This window comes from Salvelinus sp. IW2-2015, linkage group LG14 (genome assembly GCF_002910315.2).
Source record: "Salvelinus sp. IW2-2015 linkage group LG14, ASM291031v2, whole genome shotgun sequence".
In the NCBI taxonomy this organism is placed as follows: domain Eukaryota; kingdom Metazoa; phylum Chordata; class Actinopteri; order Salmoniformes; family Salmonidae; genus Salvelinus; species Salvelinus sp. IW2-2015.
The window spans coordinates 3,232,153-3,251,245 of NC_036854.1; the positions used below are offsets into that span (position 1 = coordinate 3,232,153).

The following is a 19,093-nucleotide window of genomic DNA, read 5'->3' on the forward strand; positions in this document are numbered from 1 at the left end:
TAAGCTTCAATATGAGGTCATAAACCTAGCATGAAAGTGCATCCTTGTAGCTGTGTGGGCTAATATAGTCAAAATGTTTTCCTTGGGATAAATTGAGATGATGACCATGGGGTAAGTTGAGCCAATATTTGAGCCAATGGCAAGTTGAGCAAATGTAAGCGTTTATTTATTATGCAAGGCATTATCAATGGGATATGAGGTAACAACAGGACCTGGCCCATGTTAAAAGTGTTTAAAAATTGACAAAGTGTTTGTTAGGTGTTAAGCCTGTGTTAAAAGATGCTTAAAATTATTAAAATACCAAAAAGCTATTGTGAWTGTGTTGAAATGTGTTTGGGAAATAAATATASRTTTTAAAAAGGTAGTGGTAATAATGAATTCAGTTAAGACATTTGTAGGCGGCTTAACTTACCTTGTCCTGCAGCTCAATTTACCCCATAATTTACCCTGTAAATTGTGCCAAGAGACCACTATATTTGCACAAGTTATGTTTTCAAATCTGTCATATTTACATGATTTCTGATTATTTCCAGGGATACACATCGTGATGTCTTTGTTAGAAATAATACTATATTTCCCTTGATGGAGTGATGCTGATTGTAAAAAATGGCTCAACTTAATCCACTCTCCCCTACAGAATCCTGGACCAAAAGATCTCATATTGAGCTCCCTCACACCATACCTCTTTTGTGTGTGTGTGTGTGCTGTTTTGTGTGTGTGTGTGTGTGTGTGTGTGTGTGTGTGTGTGTGTGTGTGTGTGTGTGTGTGTGTGTGTGTGTGTGTGTGTGTGTGTGTGTGTGTGTGTGTGTGTGTGTGTGTGTGTGTGTGTGTGTGTGTGAGAGAAAAGGAGAGTGTGAGTGTGAGAGAAAGGGAGAGTGTGAGTGTGAGAGTGAGAGAAAGGGAGAGTGTGAGAGTGAGAGAGAGAGCGAGAGAGTGAGTGCGGAAAAGCAATTGTTTAATGCTGAATCAGTACTTAGAAAGAGGCTGAATATTCAGAGGAAGTTACTGTGCTTGTCAGTGCATGTGTCTGAAAGGCTCAAATCATGGAAAGGAAGGAGAGATCACAATGAATGCCAACCGAATTATGCATAGAGATGTGCCTTCCAATAGAGCCTGAATAGAATGTCAAGTGAGAATGGTCTGGACATGTACTTTATCCAGATCAATCGTTTAGGACCATTCCTAATGAACTTTGTGTTTACGGAAAATATATAGTTAACTAAGATACATATAAATTAGGCTAGTCCAGAAAAACAAGAAAGTTGAATTTACCATGTAAAATGAGAGGTATGAGGGCGTCAGTGTTGGGAGGAGCTGTGGCTCCTAACCATCTCTCTCCGAGCTGCTCCGGGAGATGCATTCTTTATTCAGGGGAGGGTAGGCCCAGTAGGGTAGGAGGGACCTGAGTGACGATGAGAGAGCGAGATAAGAGACAGACGGAGAGAGAGAGAGAGAGAGCAGAGAGAGAGAGAGAGGTGAGCGGTGCACACACATCACTATCAACTGAATTTATTTTAGCAAAATACCTCTGGTATTCCAAGCATGGAAGGCAAGTTTTTATCGTCCCCAAAACAATCCGAACGCAAGCCGTCATGATTGGGGGATCAGCCAGATTCCTTGAAAAGTGCGTGTTCGCTGTTTCGGGGGACTCCTACGGAAGAAGTCGGTTCTGCCTCTGCTGCCTCAAGTCCTGCTCTCCCGCTCTAATGCCTTGCCCAAGGTTTTGAGAAGCGCTGAGGTGAGTCGTAGGTTGTTGAGCTGCCTGACGCGGAATAGGAGAAAATTTCGGACAGATCAGAAAACTGTTTCCCGAACTCAGGCAGCATGCTGTCCGGAATACCTACGGGTGGCAGTGCGCTCGGAACCGATTCGCACAAACAATACCGAAYGGCGCTGGGTCAAGGCAAAGCAATAAAGAAAAAAGTTTAACATGATTAAGGGACATACAATGGATACGGAMAAAGCCTCATCTAAGGTAGGCTACAGTAGTCCAAATGTTTTATAGCACCGTAAAGGCAATTTTTTCTTCACAGCAGTTGGTTTTCTATAATGCCGAGCTGAATTAACAACTCTAGTTTACTAGAAGGTGTTTCAATCGTTTTTTGTGGAGTTCTCGTTTTATAGGCTATATGAGTAGATTGAACTGGATTTGGTTCATACATTATGGAGGTATTAAAACTCAAGCGCTATGGTATTATTTTTATTCAAAGCACGCCGTTTCCTAATATATTATATTATCTTTACAATCTACTGCCATCTATAAACGAAATGTGGTCAACTTGTCAATAGTTTAAAAAAATATTTGTTTATAGATGGTACAATTTATTAATCCGTTAATTAGTTTTTTCATCATGTCAAAGATCAATGTGCTACAAAGCGCACGGCTTTAGTTTTTTTTTCYTTTAGAGAAAAGCGAAGCCTCCGTTTGCACTTGAAATTTCAATGCTCGGTTACGGCTCTCAATGTCCCTTTGTAATAATTCATTCAAATGAACACCACTCACTGAGCTGCCTTTGAAGTATACCTGATCCGAGTTTTATCGCCTTTTAAATAGCCGATCCGTTTTAAACTTTTAATAGCGTTATTGTCATTTAATCCAATCCTAATCGGATTGAACCTGGCCGCGATATCACTTAATTCATCTGGCGAGAACTGTGCTCCCTCAGCCGAGAAACGTTGTTCTATCTGTTCACACAGACACATTGGCAGTTGCCTCACAAYTTGCCCTCTGAGTTAATTGGTCCGAATGTACATTTCTCTCTCTGTGCAATACATTTTGTATTTGGATACATGGAAATGCCAACTTTATTGTGTGTGTATTAGACGTGTTCTTCAGCCTTGCTTCTAAAGGTTTTTTTTTTTCCTCCACAGTTCCTTCCAATGTCCAATGTCGTTATTTATGCAGCTATAATCATTTTAGGTACTGTTGCCGTGGCAGCAAATGTATTGCCSCATGTGGTTGCTGCTTATTTCCCCTGAAGCTTATTTGATTAAATTTAGCCCTTTTCAATTTCGAAAAGTAGATCGCAGATGTATTTCATATTGTTTGTTCCATCTTTATAAGGAGCAGTGCCCCATCTCATCAGTCTACAGAGCAACCGAACAATACAGATAACTTTATTCTATCCATATGCACATTCCTCCTTGGCTATGTTACCCAATCCCCTATTGAAAAGGCTGCCCATCAAACCTGTTTTGTATTAAAGGTATGGGTCTATTCAGCATTGACACAGGGTGGTGCTCCTGTTAAGTTAAAAGCACTGATGGGGAGGAAATGTGTAATAGGCAATAAACTTGAATACTGGGATGCGGGGAGCTGAGGCCCTACTGTAATAATMATTTGGTGTCTGCTTATATTTGTCCTTTTTCACACATAAAAGTGTGCATTAATTGGAAAWTCGTAWTTTTTTTTCATATCCCAACTCTCCMTGAGACACCTTCAGAGAGTGGGGTCACGGCCAGGGTCTGCCATTATCAACAGAAACCTTGGAACAACTAGGGTTAAGTGCCTTGCTCAAGGGCACATCGACATATTTTCACCTTGTCTGCTTGGGGAATCGAACTACCGGCCTTTCGTTTACTGGTCCAACATTCTAAGCGCTAGGTTAGCTACCACCCTGGATGGCCTACCTGCTGTACTGTAACCGGGTGGCCTTGTGCTGAGGCCCATACTGTAACCGGGTGGCCTTGTGCTGAGGCCCATACTGTAACCGGGTGGCTTTGTGCTGAGGCCCATACTGTAACCGGGTGGCCTTGTGCTGAGGCCCATACTGTAGCCGGGTGGCTTTGTGCTGAGGCCCATACTGTAGCCGGGTGGCCTTGTGCTGAGCCGGGTGGCTTTGTGCTGAGGCCCATACTGTAACCGGGTGGCCTTGTGCTCTGAGGCCCTACTGTGACCGGGTGGCTTGGGTGCTGAGGCCATACTGTACGCCGGGTGGCTTTGTGCTGAGGCCCATACTGGTACCGGGTGGGCCTTTGTGCTGGAGGCCCATAATGTAGCGGGTGGCTTTGTGCTGAGCCCATACTGTAAGCCGGGTGGCCTTGTGCTGAGTTCGGGTGGCTTTGTGGCTGAGGCCATATGTAACCGGTGTGGCTTGTGCTTAGGGCCCATACTGTAACCGGGTGGGCCTGGTGCTGAGGCCCATAACTGTAAACCAGGGTGGCCTTCGTGCTGAGGCCCATAATGTTAACCAGGGTGGCCTTGGTGCCAGGTACTCTAAACCTCTAACCATGTTAAGAATGGGTCATAGTATTCGATCATTTATCGAAAGTGGAGGCGCCTAAATTCTTTTCCAATCCATTTCATTTGACAGGCTGTGTTTGTCACTCTGGGTTGGTATAAAATCCACCCACTCACACACACACACACAAACAAAACACACACAGCGCACACACACACACACACACAACACACACACACACACACACACAACACACACACACACACACACACACACAGTGCACAACCAACACCACAACACACACACACACAACAACACAACACACACACACTCACTCCTGTTATTTCATTTTGCCAGTTCCTTATTTCATGTCTGTGTCTGGAGCTGGTGTTGGTTTGTATATGTAAGGGGAACCTTTAGAGGAGAAAAACACATATCTCTTTTACTGTAAGCACAACAACCAGCTCTGACTTCAAAACACATGCTCTTAACAAAGACAAAGAAGAACAAAGACTGTTTTTTCACACAAGAGCTCTGATGCTGTGTATGTTTTCCTTTCATGTCTCTGCTATCTCTCATTTATGTTTATACGGTTCAAATACTTGCAATTGTGTTTAATTAGCATGTTATTCTAGCACTGAGCCATTTGACTTGTTGCTGGGAAATTCAAGAATGTGCTGCCTGTCCCTGGCATCTACTATATTCTCTCTCTCTCTTTGAACTGAGAGGAAGGCATGAAAGCCCCTTTATGTCTGCTCAAACCGGATGTCTAGACTTCCCTGCATTTTTATCAATGGTTTGAAATTTCGATTAGAATAGGCCCCTGTGTCATACATTTCAAAAGGAGTGTGAAGTGTGAGCTGTGTGGATTCTGTGTGTGGGTTAAGTATGATGCCTGAGAGAGAGAGAGAGATGCTATCTGGACATAAATCAGAGTGGTGTCTCATGGATCTTGCAGTATGTGTGTATTTTTTCAGCTGTGTGGTAGGCATGTTTGAGTTGTGACAGAGGCCTCTGTTTTTTTCTCACAGAGAGAAGCAGACACCCCTTTGCCCCCCCCCCCCCTAAATCCGCCATCTAATCTCGGCCATTTCCTTTGTCTTGTGGAACAGGTCTCTGGCTCAAATGTTCACCCCCCTGTGAAAGCTTGCCCCAGGCGGGGACCAGGCATGTGTTGACGGTGACGGGTTGGGTGGCGAGGAGAGGAGAGGAGGAGGCCACAAACAATCGGTTTTCGGCTGCGATCTGCACTAATATTGGCCCAGGCTGCGTCTGTCCTGTAGGACGAGCAGAGAGTGCTTCTGGTCTGATTATCCAGCATCGACATGTGAGTCAGAGTCATACTTCACTTTAGAGGACCTGCTCTTCCTAAAGAGACCGCTGTCTCTCTTAAAGTTGAGGACTGAATCAATTACAGGGGGATTAAGCCTAACCCTACAGCTTCTTGTTCTACCGCCCGTGAAGAAGAGGTTGAACTCAGGCATTATCGAATCTCTTTATGGACTGCTTTTTTTGTTGATTCTTTTGGTGGATTTACTTCAATAACTTTCAATAACTTTTCCCCTTTTTTTTTCTCTTTTGTTGTTTTGTTGGTGCAATTGCTTTTTCCTTCTCCAACCCCAAGGACATTCCCCTTCTGATTTTTACCTATGGAGTTCAGGCTGGGCTGTGTAATAAAGATTGGGGTTCATTTCTGCGTTTCTGTTGAAGTCTCTGGAGTCTTCAATGTGCCTTCAGTCTGTCTGCCCACTCGTGCCCAGAAGAGTGCCGCTGCGACAAAACCTTTGTTACTGCAAGCAGCGGAGCCTGACGTCTGTCCTCTGGGGGTGACGAGGGCTACAAGATCCTCTACCTCCACAACACACCAGTCAACAATGCAGGGTTCCATGGGATACACAATGTGGCGTAGTGGAGACAGTGGTTCTCTACGGCAACCAGTTGGACGAGTTCCCATCAACCTGCCTAAGAACATCCGGGTGCTCCACCTGCAAGAGAACAACATCAAACCATCTCCAGGGCTGCCTTGGCCAACTTCCGCCTAGAGGAGCTCCACTGGCGATAACTCCATCTCTACGGTGGGGTGGAGGAGGGGCGTTCCGGATGCTGTCAGCCTCAGCTGCTCTTCCCTCCCAAGAAACCACCTGACAGTGTCCCCATTGGTCTCGCAGAGGACCTCACAGAGCTGCGATTAGATGGAGAATCGTATCGCGTCATCGCTGAGAGGCGCTTCCAGACGACGGGGCTACAGCGCCTTCCTTTGTGGATGCAACTTGTTGACAGTTCGGGGTCGGTTCTTGGCTTGTGGGGCCGGGGACGTTCGCCAGTGTAGCTGTCTCAAACCTTCCGGTGGGCTGAAGCTGCTAGGCTTCCGGTTATTATCTTCTCATGAAGTCTTGCCGTGTTAGATACTCGCCCTCTCCTCTCCAGACGCACGATCCCTGGCTCAATCGCCAAGCATGCTTTGTTCGACAAGGAGTCCATTAATCATGTCATTTGGGTTTACCAGATTTCCGCAGATGATTTAAGTTCCTTCGGGGCGGCCTTCTAGTAGGCGACTGCGAGAGACCTTGGATATCTAATAACCAGTGCAGACGCACTGAGTCAAACATCGGGGGTCTTTTAGGACAGGAGACTACGTCACGTGCTCCTCTAGACAGCTTCACTGTGTAGGGCGTAAACATGACCCGTGGAGGGCTCGCGATTGGTCCATAGGCTGTAGCTGTCAAATGGTGGGTATGGTTGTTGGTCCTGCTAGCTACGATGATCCGTAAGTAAGCTCATCAACGTTGCGCGGTCATATGTGTCGACAGAGCCCGAGCGGAGGTGACGACGGAATGTGAACCGCACAATACCAGTAGGTAAGCACTCCTACTGGATTACTACACTATGTTGCTTTCTATGTCTGGGACTGGTAGATCCCTATGACTTGATTTGATGGTTCTCCATCCGCTGCGCCCTCCAAACCACCACAAGCACGCTGGATTTGGAAATTAGGGCATTGGTAATACATCACGAGGTCACCTACAATTTGACTCAAATGCTGTCAAGTAGTCATCGAACTTCTAAAGCTGACATCATTTTCTGTATTTTCCTAAGCTGTTTAAAGGGCAAGTCAATTAGTGTATGTAAATTGACCCATGAAATTGCGAAGCAGGTGAATTCCTAAGTGAAATAATCTGTCTGTAAACAATTGTTGGAAAAATTACTTGTTTGGACAAGTAATTCTAGCGATTTGCCAAAACTATAGTTTGTTAACAAGAATTTTGTGGAGTGGTTTAAGAACTATTTTTAAGTATCCAACCTAGTGTAAAATGTTTAACTTCTGATTCAATCGTATTGGTCAATATAGCGTGGCAAGGGCTGTATCAGGCACTCACGTTGCCGTCGTGCGCTTGTACAGCCTAATGGTATATTGGCATATCACCCACTCCGTGGCATTGTAAATAGAGTTTGAGTCAACAGGCAGTTGCATGATGGATAGGCTCTAAGACCATACAGCACATCAATGCTTGGGAGATAACGTATGTACCGTGACTAAATGGTCAACCGTGGAATTTAGTGTTCAAGACGTGACTGCCTGGTGTGGTGGTAATACGTCATCTAGAAGGTTCCCAGTGTCCTCTGCACAAATCATCCAATTTACCAGGGACTTGTCCGAATGGTCACAGTGGAAATGGTTCAGTTTTAGGATCGGGATAGAATTACTTTACTTAAATATCTCTGTCTCAGGGGACTGTTTGTTACTTCAATTCTGGCTGTAACTACACTCACAACACACAATGGTGGTGGGTTGTCTGGCCCTGATATAACACTCACAACCAACAGTATGTCTGGCTGCCTGCCTTACACATAAACAACAGGTAAGCTGTCTGGCCCTGCCCTACTACATCACACACAACATGGTGACTGTCGGCCCTGCTACACATCAAACACACACTTGGTGGCTGTCTGCCGCCTGCTACACTCACAACACAATGGTGCTGTCTGGCTGACTACTAACTAACAACACAACATGGTGGTTGTCCTGGCCTGATATACCTCCACACAACATGGTGGCTTCCTGGCCTGAACTACTACTCATCAAACACATGGTGGCTGTCTGGCCCTGCCTGCTACGCTCAAACACAACATGGTACTGTCTGGCTGTGTACAGCCACAACACAACCAAGTGGTGACTCGCCTGCTGCTAAACTCATTAAACAACATCGTATGTCTGGCCCTGCCTATACACCAAACACAAAGGTGCCTGTCTGGCCCTGCTGCTACAACTCACACAACAGGGGCTGTTGGCCCTGACATACCCATGAACACAACATGGTGGCTGTTGGGCCTGCTGCTAAGCTCACTACAAACATGGTGGTGTTGGCCCTGCTGCCTACATCACAACACACATGTAGTGTCTGGCCGCCTGCTACACTCACGACAACATGGGGTGTTCGGCTGCGATCTAGCCCATAACAAAAGGTGGGCTGTCTGGCCCTGCCTGCTACATCTGCACACACAACATGTGGCTGTTGGCCTGCTGCTACATTCACAACACAACATGGTGGCTGCATGGACATTTGCATCATGGTGGACGCTTTAGGTTAGGGTGTGTCCATGGTCTAGTCTAACGTCCGCTGAACCATCTATAGCACTAATATAGGACAGCGTCCTGGTTAACAGTAGTGCACTAAGCAATATACCCCATCCACCACCCTCAGTTACCCCTCCATGACGCTCTATTCCCACCTGGCGAGCAAACGTCGTCTGGTCTAGAAGTAGTGCACCTAGCACTATATAGGGGGCCGGTCTGGTCTAAGTATGACTATGCACTTATAGGGGCAGGGTCCTGGTCTAAAGTAGTGCACTATGCACTATATAGGGGACAGGGTCTTGGTTAAGAGTAGTGCACTAAGCCTACTATATAGGGGACCATCCGGTCCTACCGGTCCAAAGTACATAGCAATCCACCACTCATTACCTACTACTGGGGCTGCACGGTCTCGGTCTAACCCCGCTGGCCCACTGCCAAGTACCTCCGATATATGAAGGATGGCCCACTATACGGATATCTACGGTTGGCACACATGGGTTGTTGGGTGTTCAATCCTCCTGAATTACGATGCAAAGCTGTCGGAGCTTTACTTAAGTGGGATCAACGGGTACGCATGGTCAGACTACAAGGTGACCTGAGGATGCAAAGGGGCCAGACGCTAGATGAAAGCGACGTCAGCCGCGATATTACTCGGACGCAGATGAAGATCGCGGGAAAGGCGGAGAGACGGATGGAAGCGTTGTTACATCAACTGGAGAGGACCTAGTGGCGCATGAGTTCGGTGTCACTACCGGTGTATGCTGTCGTTTATGATGCGGACTGCTTGAGGACCCCTCACTAAATTCTATGCGTCAGTTCACGTTGAGACGCAGGTTATATTAGACTAGACCCTCATGAGTACGCCTACCAGATTACCTAAGTCAGGATCCTCAGTCCACTCCAGCACTGGAGACACAGTAGCCTATACGGGATCGAGAGGACAACCGCGGTCTACACGCTGAACCAACTTCAACTTCCGTTTCTGGTAGAAGGTGCTGATCAGGTAGCGTGCAGTGCACTCCTAGACGATCCCGGGTTTAATTCGCTGCATGAGGTGCCCTTAGTGGTGCTTCGTATGGTCACATTTTGGCACCACAGGGAGCCGCTCCTCTGCATCGTACCAATTAGTGGATTATATGAACAATCGCGTGGCCAGATATAAGGACAGCCAGATAGGACTCGCGAGGCGGGCTGGCAAACATGGTATAGCTCTATATAGCTTGAAACTGCCTGATCGGAGGACCTCTTTCATGTATTAGTATATTCGCACTAGAAGAATGCTAGCGGATATCCTTCTTAGAGGAGCTAGGGGAGCATTACTCAGGATTCAGTCCATACTAAGCGGGCACAGGGACCTGTTCCCCTATAGGTGCAATTGGAATGCATAGGCTCATCTATGTAGACTGAGCACGGGAACCCTTGTTCCCCTATAGTAATAACTAGCTAGGCCGACTGCCATAGTAAGAGCATGGGAGCCAGTCTCTCACTAGCTACTCGCACGTCTATGGGCCACCACCCGTGAACTGTAAGAGCCTCCCTACCGTATCAGGATGCTCGCCAAACACTCGTCCGGCTCTGTATAGGCTAGAGAAACAAATATTACTGGTTAGTGTCTGTAATGAGAGTATGCATGCAGTCGCAGAAGCCTATCATTGTGCTGCCATGTTGAAAGTTTGAATAGCTAGTGGACACAGATCAAAACTCAGTTGTGTGGGTAGTTTCTGAGATGTGCTGCGCTCATATGTTTAGATTAGCTCACTCAGTAGATATGGATGATATCGGAGGAATAGGGGGTAGTTTCTATAATGCGAGTGAGGCGGCTACTTATTAAATTATCGTAGTAATAGTGTGCAGTTGCATTTGCAGTATAAAAAGCTTCGCGCGATTTGTGTAGGTCCTGTGTCATATCGAGGCGAGTGTCGCACAGGGACAGAACGAGGACTCACATAGCAGATTTTAGTGATTTGTATGTTGTTAATCAACAGCTCAATGTTCATGTTGGCAGGACAAGTAGACCTAACCATCTGTTGAGTGGCTATTGAGATAGCGTGGTATGCTAACAGTTGAGTCCATGATATTACACATGGTTGTCTTGATTAGTCGATAGTGAGTGCTGCAACAAGTCTCAACGCAGATAGTACCTATAGGATATCTGTCTGCAATACACGAACAATGGAGCGGCAAGGGCCAGAGGAGAAATGCACGCAGAGCTTCGATCGGTGTTTAATTTGAGTGTAGCAGGACGAGGAGCTGGACTCAAGAGTTTGGCCAGCATTGTGAGTGATTGTTATGAGACACTTAGATACAACTAAGACAGTGGGCTCATGATCAAAGCCACTTATGTGCTGTATTGAGAGGATGTTATATGGTTTAAGGTCCTCTGGGGAAACGAATGGGCGCGCATTGTGGTTATCTAGTTTGTTGAGTGTAGTAGTCGGGCAGGACCATGCCACCATGTTGTGTTGTGAGTTGTAGTAAGTAGGCAGATAGCTAATATGGCATTTGTTAGACCGTAACGTCTAGCCTAGGAGACCAGACAGGTCCAATTTTTGCTGTGATGAAAGGGTGACTAGTAGGAGGCAGACAGCAAACCAGTGTCAGTTAATGGCAATAGAGTAGAATTTCGTAGTGTCACACTGGGACCACAGCACACTATAATAGCTTTTATAGAGTAGAGTAAGCAGCAGCGCGATAGTTGATCTTCCTCTCTAATAGAAAAAAAAGATAGCAGAATTAGGAATTTACCATTTTGACTGTCGTGCTAGTCAAAGGTATAGTCAAGGGGCAGGGTATCAAGCTGCGCAGACCGATACTTGGTAAATTGGTGTTTGAGTGTGTAGTATCTACTGGGAGCTACGTCTATGAATGGTATTATACTAGTCCTCACACAGAAACTGTGTGTAGAGTGAAAATAGTTCACAACTCTCTGTAGTTTAGAGATCAAACTGTGAACACTTTCACGGTACCAGTATCGAGATCGCATGGCTGGGTTCAAAGATATTTCGGAGAGTGTGATGGTTAACGTTGCTGTCTTGCAGTAGGTCTAAGCTATTGTTACTTGAGGTGGCAGTCTCGAAGCCGATGCCTCCATTGGGTGTGTAGATGGGCTGAATCCTGTAATCCCCTTTTCAAAGTTGCTCATGTTCAGTGGAATACTATTGAAAGCTGGTCTCAGTCATTTCACGTTTATAAGAGTTATCCTTTTTGGTCCCCGCCTCGCAGTAGTCGTCTTTTCTCGCCACGGTTTGGTATTTCCCTTGGACGATTCAGAGCGGCTTTCTTGTGCATGTGCCAACAAAACAGGCTCAGCAGCATTACCTAGGATGAAGCAGGGCGGACGACCACGCGGACTTTACTTCAACTTCACTTGGTATTCCAGCCAAAAGGACCGCAGTGGAGTTGGTGTCCTGTTGAAGCTTCCCTTCCAGGGCACGGATGTTTGCGACGGAATAGGGGCTTAGTTTCGGAAGACTGGATGAGGTACGGGTTAACTCTGGTTCTGGACGTTCTGGTAGCTATACTTACGGGTTAATATCGTTTCCTCCAAGCATTCGGCGAGTGGCCGGTGGCTGGAATGGTAGGTCAGTTTGATGAGGTTGTTACAGAATCATGCACTATGGTAATAGATCATACTCGATACAACTCATTTAAGCAATGAGCACGAGTGGTTGGTATATGGCAATATACGACGGTTAAGGGCTGTACTAAAGACGACGCAACGTGGAGTGCTGGATACGCCTAGCCCCAGACCTGGCCTCGCCAACAGTGATTGGTCAAAGGCTTAAAGTCTGGTACGTCTGCACATTCTACACCCTCATCGGTTATTTGTGCAACTCTATTATCAATATCGCGGTCTTCAAGACAATACGCCCGACTAAATAACTGTTAACAACTACAGGCTACGCTGGTTCGAGGGTCAAATCTTGTCACAGGGTCCAATCCTTACTTTGTATGTGGTCTGGTAGAGACCGCACGTGAAAGGTTAGGAATTTTAGTCCCAACACAGACTTTTTGACCTCGCTGCAGTTTGAGAGCAGACATTATTGACTCTATCATCGGCACTTAGGGATTATTCACGTAGGGGGTGGCTATTCCGACTAATGTGGCGTGCAGAATAGGGGTACATCAAGCACGGGGCTATAGGTTGGCGGAGGGGCGGATTGGGTACACGAGGTGGTAGGAAGGAGAGCGCGCTGCAGTTGATGGGTAGTCATGGCTTAGAGCTTCTGATTGAAGCGCTTTTAATTTGACGTAGTGAATGGTTGGGATGAATGTACAGAATGTTTGGGTCATGTGTAACCTGGAGGAGGGGATAATGTTATGAGGGTGAGTGTGTGTGGAGTTGGCGGGTATTTCGAGAGGGCTTCGTAGGATGGGCCGAGGGTATGGCTATTGGGACAGTTGGGCATCATGCTGGGGGAAGGTCTGTCAATCAAGCTGGGGCACTGGTATACAGAAGAACATTCCAAGAGGAGATGAAGTAATCTATATCTGATTTGCTATGGACCCACAGGTCACGCTCACTCCGCTTTCGAGGAAGGTCTGTGCACAAGGTGTGACCAACAACTCACATCTGGTACAACAATAGTACGCCACCAAGGGTATATGAATGGGCTTGGACAAGCAGAGTATAGACCTCTAACACCCTCACTAACGGGCTCTAGTTTGAAGGACGGACTGGGTTCTAGTCTACTCGAAGAGCGCCTGAAATTATTACGAGATTGTACCGAACAGTGAGCTGTCTGAGGCTGACGAGGCGTCAAAGACCCCCTGTGTCAGCGTCTGCAGCTGGTTATTGGAGATATCCAGTCTCTCGAGCCTCTGGAGGCGGAGAAAGGCTGTCACTGGGATCTGGTCCATCTGATTTCCTGCAGGCTGAGCTTGACCAGGGACTGCGTCGGGAGGAGGGGCGGGGGGAACGTCAGAGAGTTAACGGGCCAGCGCCAGTCCCGGAGGTTGGACAGCTCCTGGACGTCCCGGGGCACGCCCTCGTCTTGTCAACAGAGTTGCCATCCAACAGGAGGCGCTGTAGCCGCGTCACGTTCTGGAACGCCATCAGCGATGACGGCGATACGATTCTCATCTAATCGCAGCTCTGTGAGGTCCTCTGGGAGACCAATGGGACACTGCTCAGGTGGTTCTTGGTGAGGAAGAGCAGCTTGAGGCTGACAGCATCCGGAACGCCCCCTCCTCCACCCCAACCGTAGAGATGGAGTTATCGTCCAGTGTGGAGCTCCTCTAGGCGGGGAAGTTGGGCAAGGCAGCCCTGGAGATGGTTTGGATGTTGTTCTCTTGCAGGTGGAGCCCCGGATGTTCTTAGGCAGGTTGTGGGGAACTCGTCCAACTGGTTGCCGTAGAGATACACTGTCTCACGGACGCCACATTGTGTAGTTCCCCATGGGAACCCTGCTTGTTGATCTGGTTGTTGTGAGGTAGAGGATCTTGTCGCCCTCTGTCACCCCAAGAGGCACAGACGTCAGGCTCCGCTCGTTGCAGTAAACAGGTTTTGTCGCAGCGGCACTCTTTCTGGGCACGGAGGTGGCAGGGCAGCTGAAGTGCCAATTGAGACTAAGGATGACTGTCAACCAGAAACGCAGAATGAACCCCAATCTTTATTATACACAGCCCACGCCTGAAACTCAATAGTAGAATCAGAAGGAGGGAATGTCCTTGGGTTGGAGAAATGAAAAAGCAATGCACCAACAACAACAAAAAGAAAAAAAAAAGGGGAAAGTATTGAAAGTATTGAAGTAAATCCACCAAAAGAATCAACATAAAAAACGTCCACTGAAAGAGTTCGATAATGCTGAGTTCACCTCTTCTTCACGGGGCGGTAGAACAAGAAGCTGTAGGGTTTAGGCTAATCCCCTGTAATTGATTAGTCCTCAACTTTAAGAGAGACAGTCTCTTTAGGAAGAGCAGGTCCTCTAAGTGGTTGACTCTGACTCCATTCATGCTGAGATATCAGACCAGAGCACTCTCTGCTCGTCCTCACAGGACAGGACGCAGCCTGGGCCAATTTAGTGCAGATCGCAGCCGAAAGCCGATGTGTTTGTGGCTCTCCCTTCCTTCTCCTCGCCACCACCCGTCACCGTCACACACATGTGGTCCCGCTGGGCGCAGCTTCCAGGGGGGTGACATTGGATCCAGAGACCTGTTCCACAAGACAAAGGAAAGGCGAGATTAGTGGCGGGATTTAGGGCAGGGGTGGTCTGTTTCTCTCTGTGAGAAAAAAGAGCTCTGTCACAACTCACACTGCACACACAGGCTGAAAAATACACACATACTGAGATCCATAGAGACACACTCTGTTTTTGCCAGATAGCATCTCTCTCTCTCTCTCTAGGCACATACTTAACCCACACACAGATCCACACAGTCTCACACTTTCACACTCCTTTGAAATGTATGCACCAGGCTATTTTCTATCGAAATTTCAACCATCTGATAAAAATGCAGGAGAGTTCTAGAACATCCGGTTTTAGCAGACATAAAGGGGGCTTTCATTCCTTCCTCTCAGTCAAAGAGAGAGGAGAGAATATAGTAGATGCCAGGACAGCATGCACATTCTTAGATTTCCACAGCAGCACAAGTCAATGCCTCAGTGCTAAATAACATGCTAATAAACACATTGGCAATTATTTTGAACCGTATGAAACATAAATGAGATATAGCCAGAGACATGAAAGGAAACATAACAATGCATCAGGAGCTCTTGTGTGAAAAAACAGTCTTTGCTTCTTCTTTGTCTTTGTTAGAGCAGTGTTTTGAAGTCAGAGCTGGTTGTTTGTGCTTACAGTAAACAGAGATATGTGTTGTTTCTCCTCTAAAGGTTTCCCTTACATATTCACAACAACCAACCATCCTCAGCACACAGACATGAAATAAGGAACTGCAAAATGAAATATAAGGGGAGTGAGTGTGTGTGTGTGTGGTGTGTGTGGTGTGTGTGTGGTGTGGTGTGTGTGTGTGTGTGTTGGTGTGTGTGGTGTTGTGTGTGTGTGTGTGTGGTGTGTGTGTGTGTGTGTGTGTGTGTGTGTGTGTGGTGGTGTGTGGTGGTGTGTGTTGTGTGTTGTGTGTGGGTGTGTGAGTGGGGGATTTTAACCAACCCAGAGTGACAAACACAGCCTGTCAAATGAATGGGATTGGAAGAGAATTTAGCTCCTCCACTTGGCGATAAATGATCGATATGGACCATTTCTTAACATGTTTTTAGAGGTTTAGAGTGGGCACAAGGCCACCTGGTTACAGTATGGGCCTCAGCACAAGGCCACCTGGTTACAGTATGGGCTCAGCAACAGGCCCCCGGTTACAGTATGGCCTAAGCAAAGGCCACCCGGTTACAGTATGGGCCTCAGCACAAGCCACCCGGCTCAGCACAAGGCCACCTGGTACAGTATGGCCTCAGCACAAGGCCACCTGTACAGTATGGGCCTCAGCACAAGGCCACCGGTTACAGTATGGGCCTCAGCACAAAGCCACCCGTACAGTATGGGCCTCAGCACAAGGCCACCCGGTTACAGTATGGGCCTCAGCACAAAGCCACCCGGTTACAGTATGGGCCTCAGCACAAGGCACCGGTTACAGTATGGGCCTCAGACACAAGGCCACCGGTTACAGTATGGGCCTCAGCACAAGGCCACCCGGTTACAGTTGGGCCTCAGCACAAGGCACCCGGTTACAGTATGGGCCTCAGCACAAGGCCACCCGGTTACAGTATGGGCCTCAGCACAAGGCCCCGTTACAGTATGGGCCTCAGCACAAGGCCACCCGGTTACAGTATGGCCTCAGCACAAGGCCACCCGGTTACAGTATGGGCTTCAGCACAAGGCCACCCGGTTACAGTACAGCAGGTAGGCATCCAGGGTGGTAGCTAACCTAGCGCTTAGAATGTTGGACAGTAAACGAAAGGCCGGTAGTCGATTCCCCAAGCAGACAAGGTGAAAATATGTGATGTGCCTTGAGCAAGGCACTTAACCCTAGTTGTTCCAAGGTTTCTGTTGATAATGGCAGACCCTGGCCGTGACCCCACTCTCTGAAGGTGTCTCAGGAGAGTTGGGATATGAAAAAAAATACGATTTTCAATTAATGCACACTTTTAGTGTGAAAAAGGACAAATATAAGCAGACACCAAATGATTATTACAGTAGGGCCTCAGCTCCCGCATCCCAGTATTCAAGTTTATTGCCTATTACACATTTCCTCCCCATCAGTGTTTAACTTAACAGGAGCACCACCCTGTGTCAATGCTGAATAGACCATACCTTTAATACAAAACAGGTTTGATGGGCAGCCTTTTCAATAGGGGATTGGGTAACATAGCCAAGGAGGAATGTGCATATGGATAGAATAAGTTATCTGTATTGTTCGGTTGCTCTGTAGACTGATGAGATGGGGCACTGCTCCTTATAAAGATGGAACAAACAATATGAAATACATCTGCGATCTACTTTTCGAAATTGAAAAGGGCTAAATTTAATCAAATAAGCTTCAGGGGAAATAAGCAGCAACCACATGCGGCAATACATTTGCTGCCACGGCAACAGTACCTAAAATGATTATAGCTGCATAAATAACGACATTGGACATTGGAAGGAACTGTGGAGGAAAAAAAAACTTTAGAAGCAAGGCTGAAGAACACGTCTAATACACACACAATAAATTTGGCATTTCCATGTATCCAAATACAAAATGTATTGCACAGAGAGAGAAATGTACATTCGGACCAATTAACTCAGAGGGCAATTGTGAGGCAACTGCCAATGTGTCTGTGTGAACAGATAGAACAACGTTTCTCGGCTGAGGGAGCACAGTTCTCGCCAGATGAATTAAGTGATATCGCGGCCAGGTTCAATCCGATTAGGATTGGATTAATGACAATAACGCTATTAAAAGTTTAAAACGGATCGGCTATTTAAAAGGCGATAAAACTCGGATCTGAGGTATACTTCAAAGGCAGCTCAGTGAGTGGTGTTCATTTGAATGAATTATTACAAAGGGACATTGAAGAGCCGTAACCGAGCATTGAAATTTCAAGTGGCAAACGGAGGCTTCGCTTTTCTCTCTAAAAGAAAAAAAACTAAAGCCGTGCGCTTTGTAGCAATTGTCTTTGACAATGATGAAAAAACTAATTAACGATTTAATAAATTGTACCATCTATAAAATATTTTTTAAACTATTGACAAGTTGACCACATTTCGTTATAGATGGCAGTAGATGTAAAAGATATATATAATATATTAGGAAACGGCGTGTCTTTGAATAAAATAATACCATAGCGCTTGAGTTTTAATACCTCCATATGTATGACCAAATCCAGTTCAATCTATCATATAGCCTATAAAACGAGAACTCCACAAAAAACGATTGAAACACCTTCTAGTAACTAGAGTTGTTAATTCAGCTCGGCATTATAGAAAACCAACTGCTGTGAAGAAAAATTGCCTTTACCGGTGCTATAAAACATTTGGACTACTGTAGCTACCTTAGATGAGGCTTTCCCGTATCCATTGTATGTCCCTTAATCATGTTAAACTTTTTTCTTTATTGCTTTGCCTTGACCCAGCCCTTCGGTTATTGTTTGTGCGAATCGGTTCCGAGCGCACTGCCACCCGTAGGTATTCCGACAGCATGCTGCCTGAGTTCGGGAAACAGTTTTTGAATCTGTCCGAAATTTTCTCCTATTCGCGCAGGCAGCTCAACACCTACGACTCACCTCAGGCGCTTCTCAAAAACCTTGGGCAAGGCATTAGAGCGGGAGAGCAGGACCTTGAGGCAGCGAGGAGCAGAAAAGCGAACTTTCTTCCGTAAGGAGTCGCTCCCCGAAACAGCGAACACGCACTTTTCAAGAATATGGCTGATCCCCAATCATGACGGCTTTGCGTTGGGTTGTTTTGGGGACGATAAAAACTTGCCTTCCATGCTTGGAATACAGAGGTATTTTGGCTAAATAAATTCAGTGTGATAGTGATGTTTTTGTGCACACGCTTCACCTCTCTCTCTCTTCTCGTGCTCCTCTCTCTCCTCTCTCCGTCTGGTCCCTATCTCCGCTCCTTCATCGTCCCTCAGGTCCCTCTACCCTACTGGGCTCACTCCCTGAATAAAGATGCATCTCCCGAGCAGCTCGAGAGGAGATGGTTAGGAGCCACAGCTCCTCCCAACACCTGAAGCCCTCATACCCTCTCATTTTACATGTAAATTCAACTTTCTTGTTTTTCTGGACTAGCCTAACTTTATATGTCTCTAGGTTAACTATAATATTGTTCCGTAAACACAAGTTCATTAGGATGGGTCCCCTAAACGATTTGAATCTGGATAAAGTACATGTTCAGACCAT

General features: G+C 46.6%; 1 protein-coding gene and 1 pseudogene across 3 annotated transcripts in view; one reads left to right on the top strand and one right to left on the bottom strand.

Annotated features, from left to right (window-relative positions):
• LOC111973389 (leucine-rich repeat transmembrane protein FLRT2-like) overlaps window positions 1-19,093 on the top strand; it is an 88,566-nt gene that overhangs the window by 62,413 nt on the left and 7,060 nt on the right. Inside the window, exon 1 of one of the 3 annotated variants that reach the window (XM_024000737.2) lies at window positions 1,383-1,975. The exons of 1 other annotated variant lie outside the window; for it this stretch is intronic. The gene's annotated coding sequence lies outside the window, so the exon portion shown is untranslated. Of the gene's footprint in view, window positions 1-1,382; window positions 1,976-19,093 lie in introns of those variants that run through there. One more of the 3 variants, XM_024000738.2, reaches the window with a different exon arrangement.
• Window positions 1,684-19,093, bottom strand: part of LOC111972883 (leucine-rich repeat transmembrane protein FLRT2-like) — a 19,521-nt pseudogene continuing 2,111 nt past the window's right edge.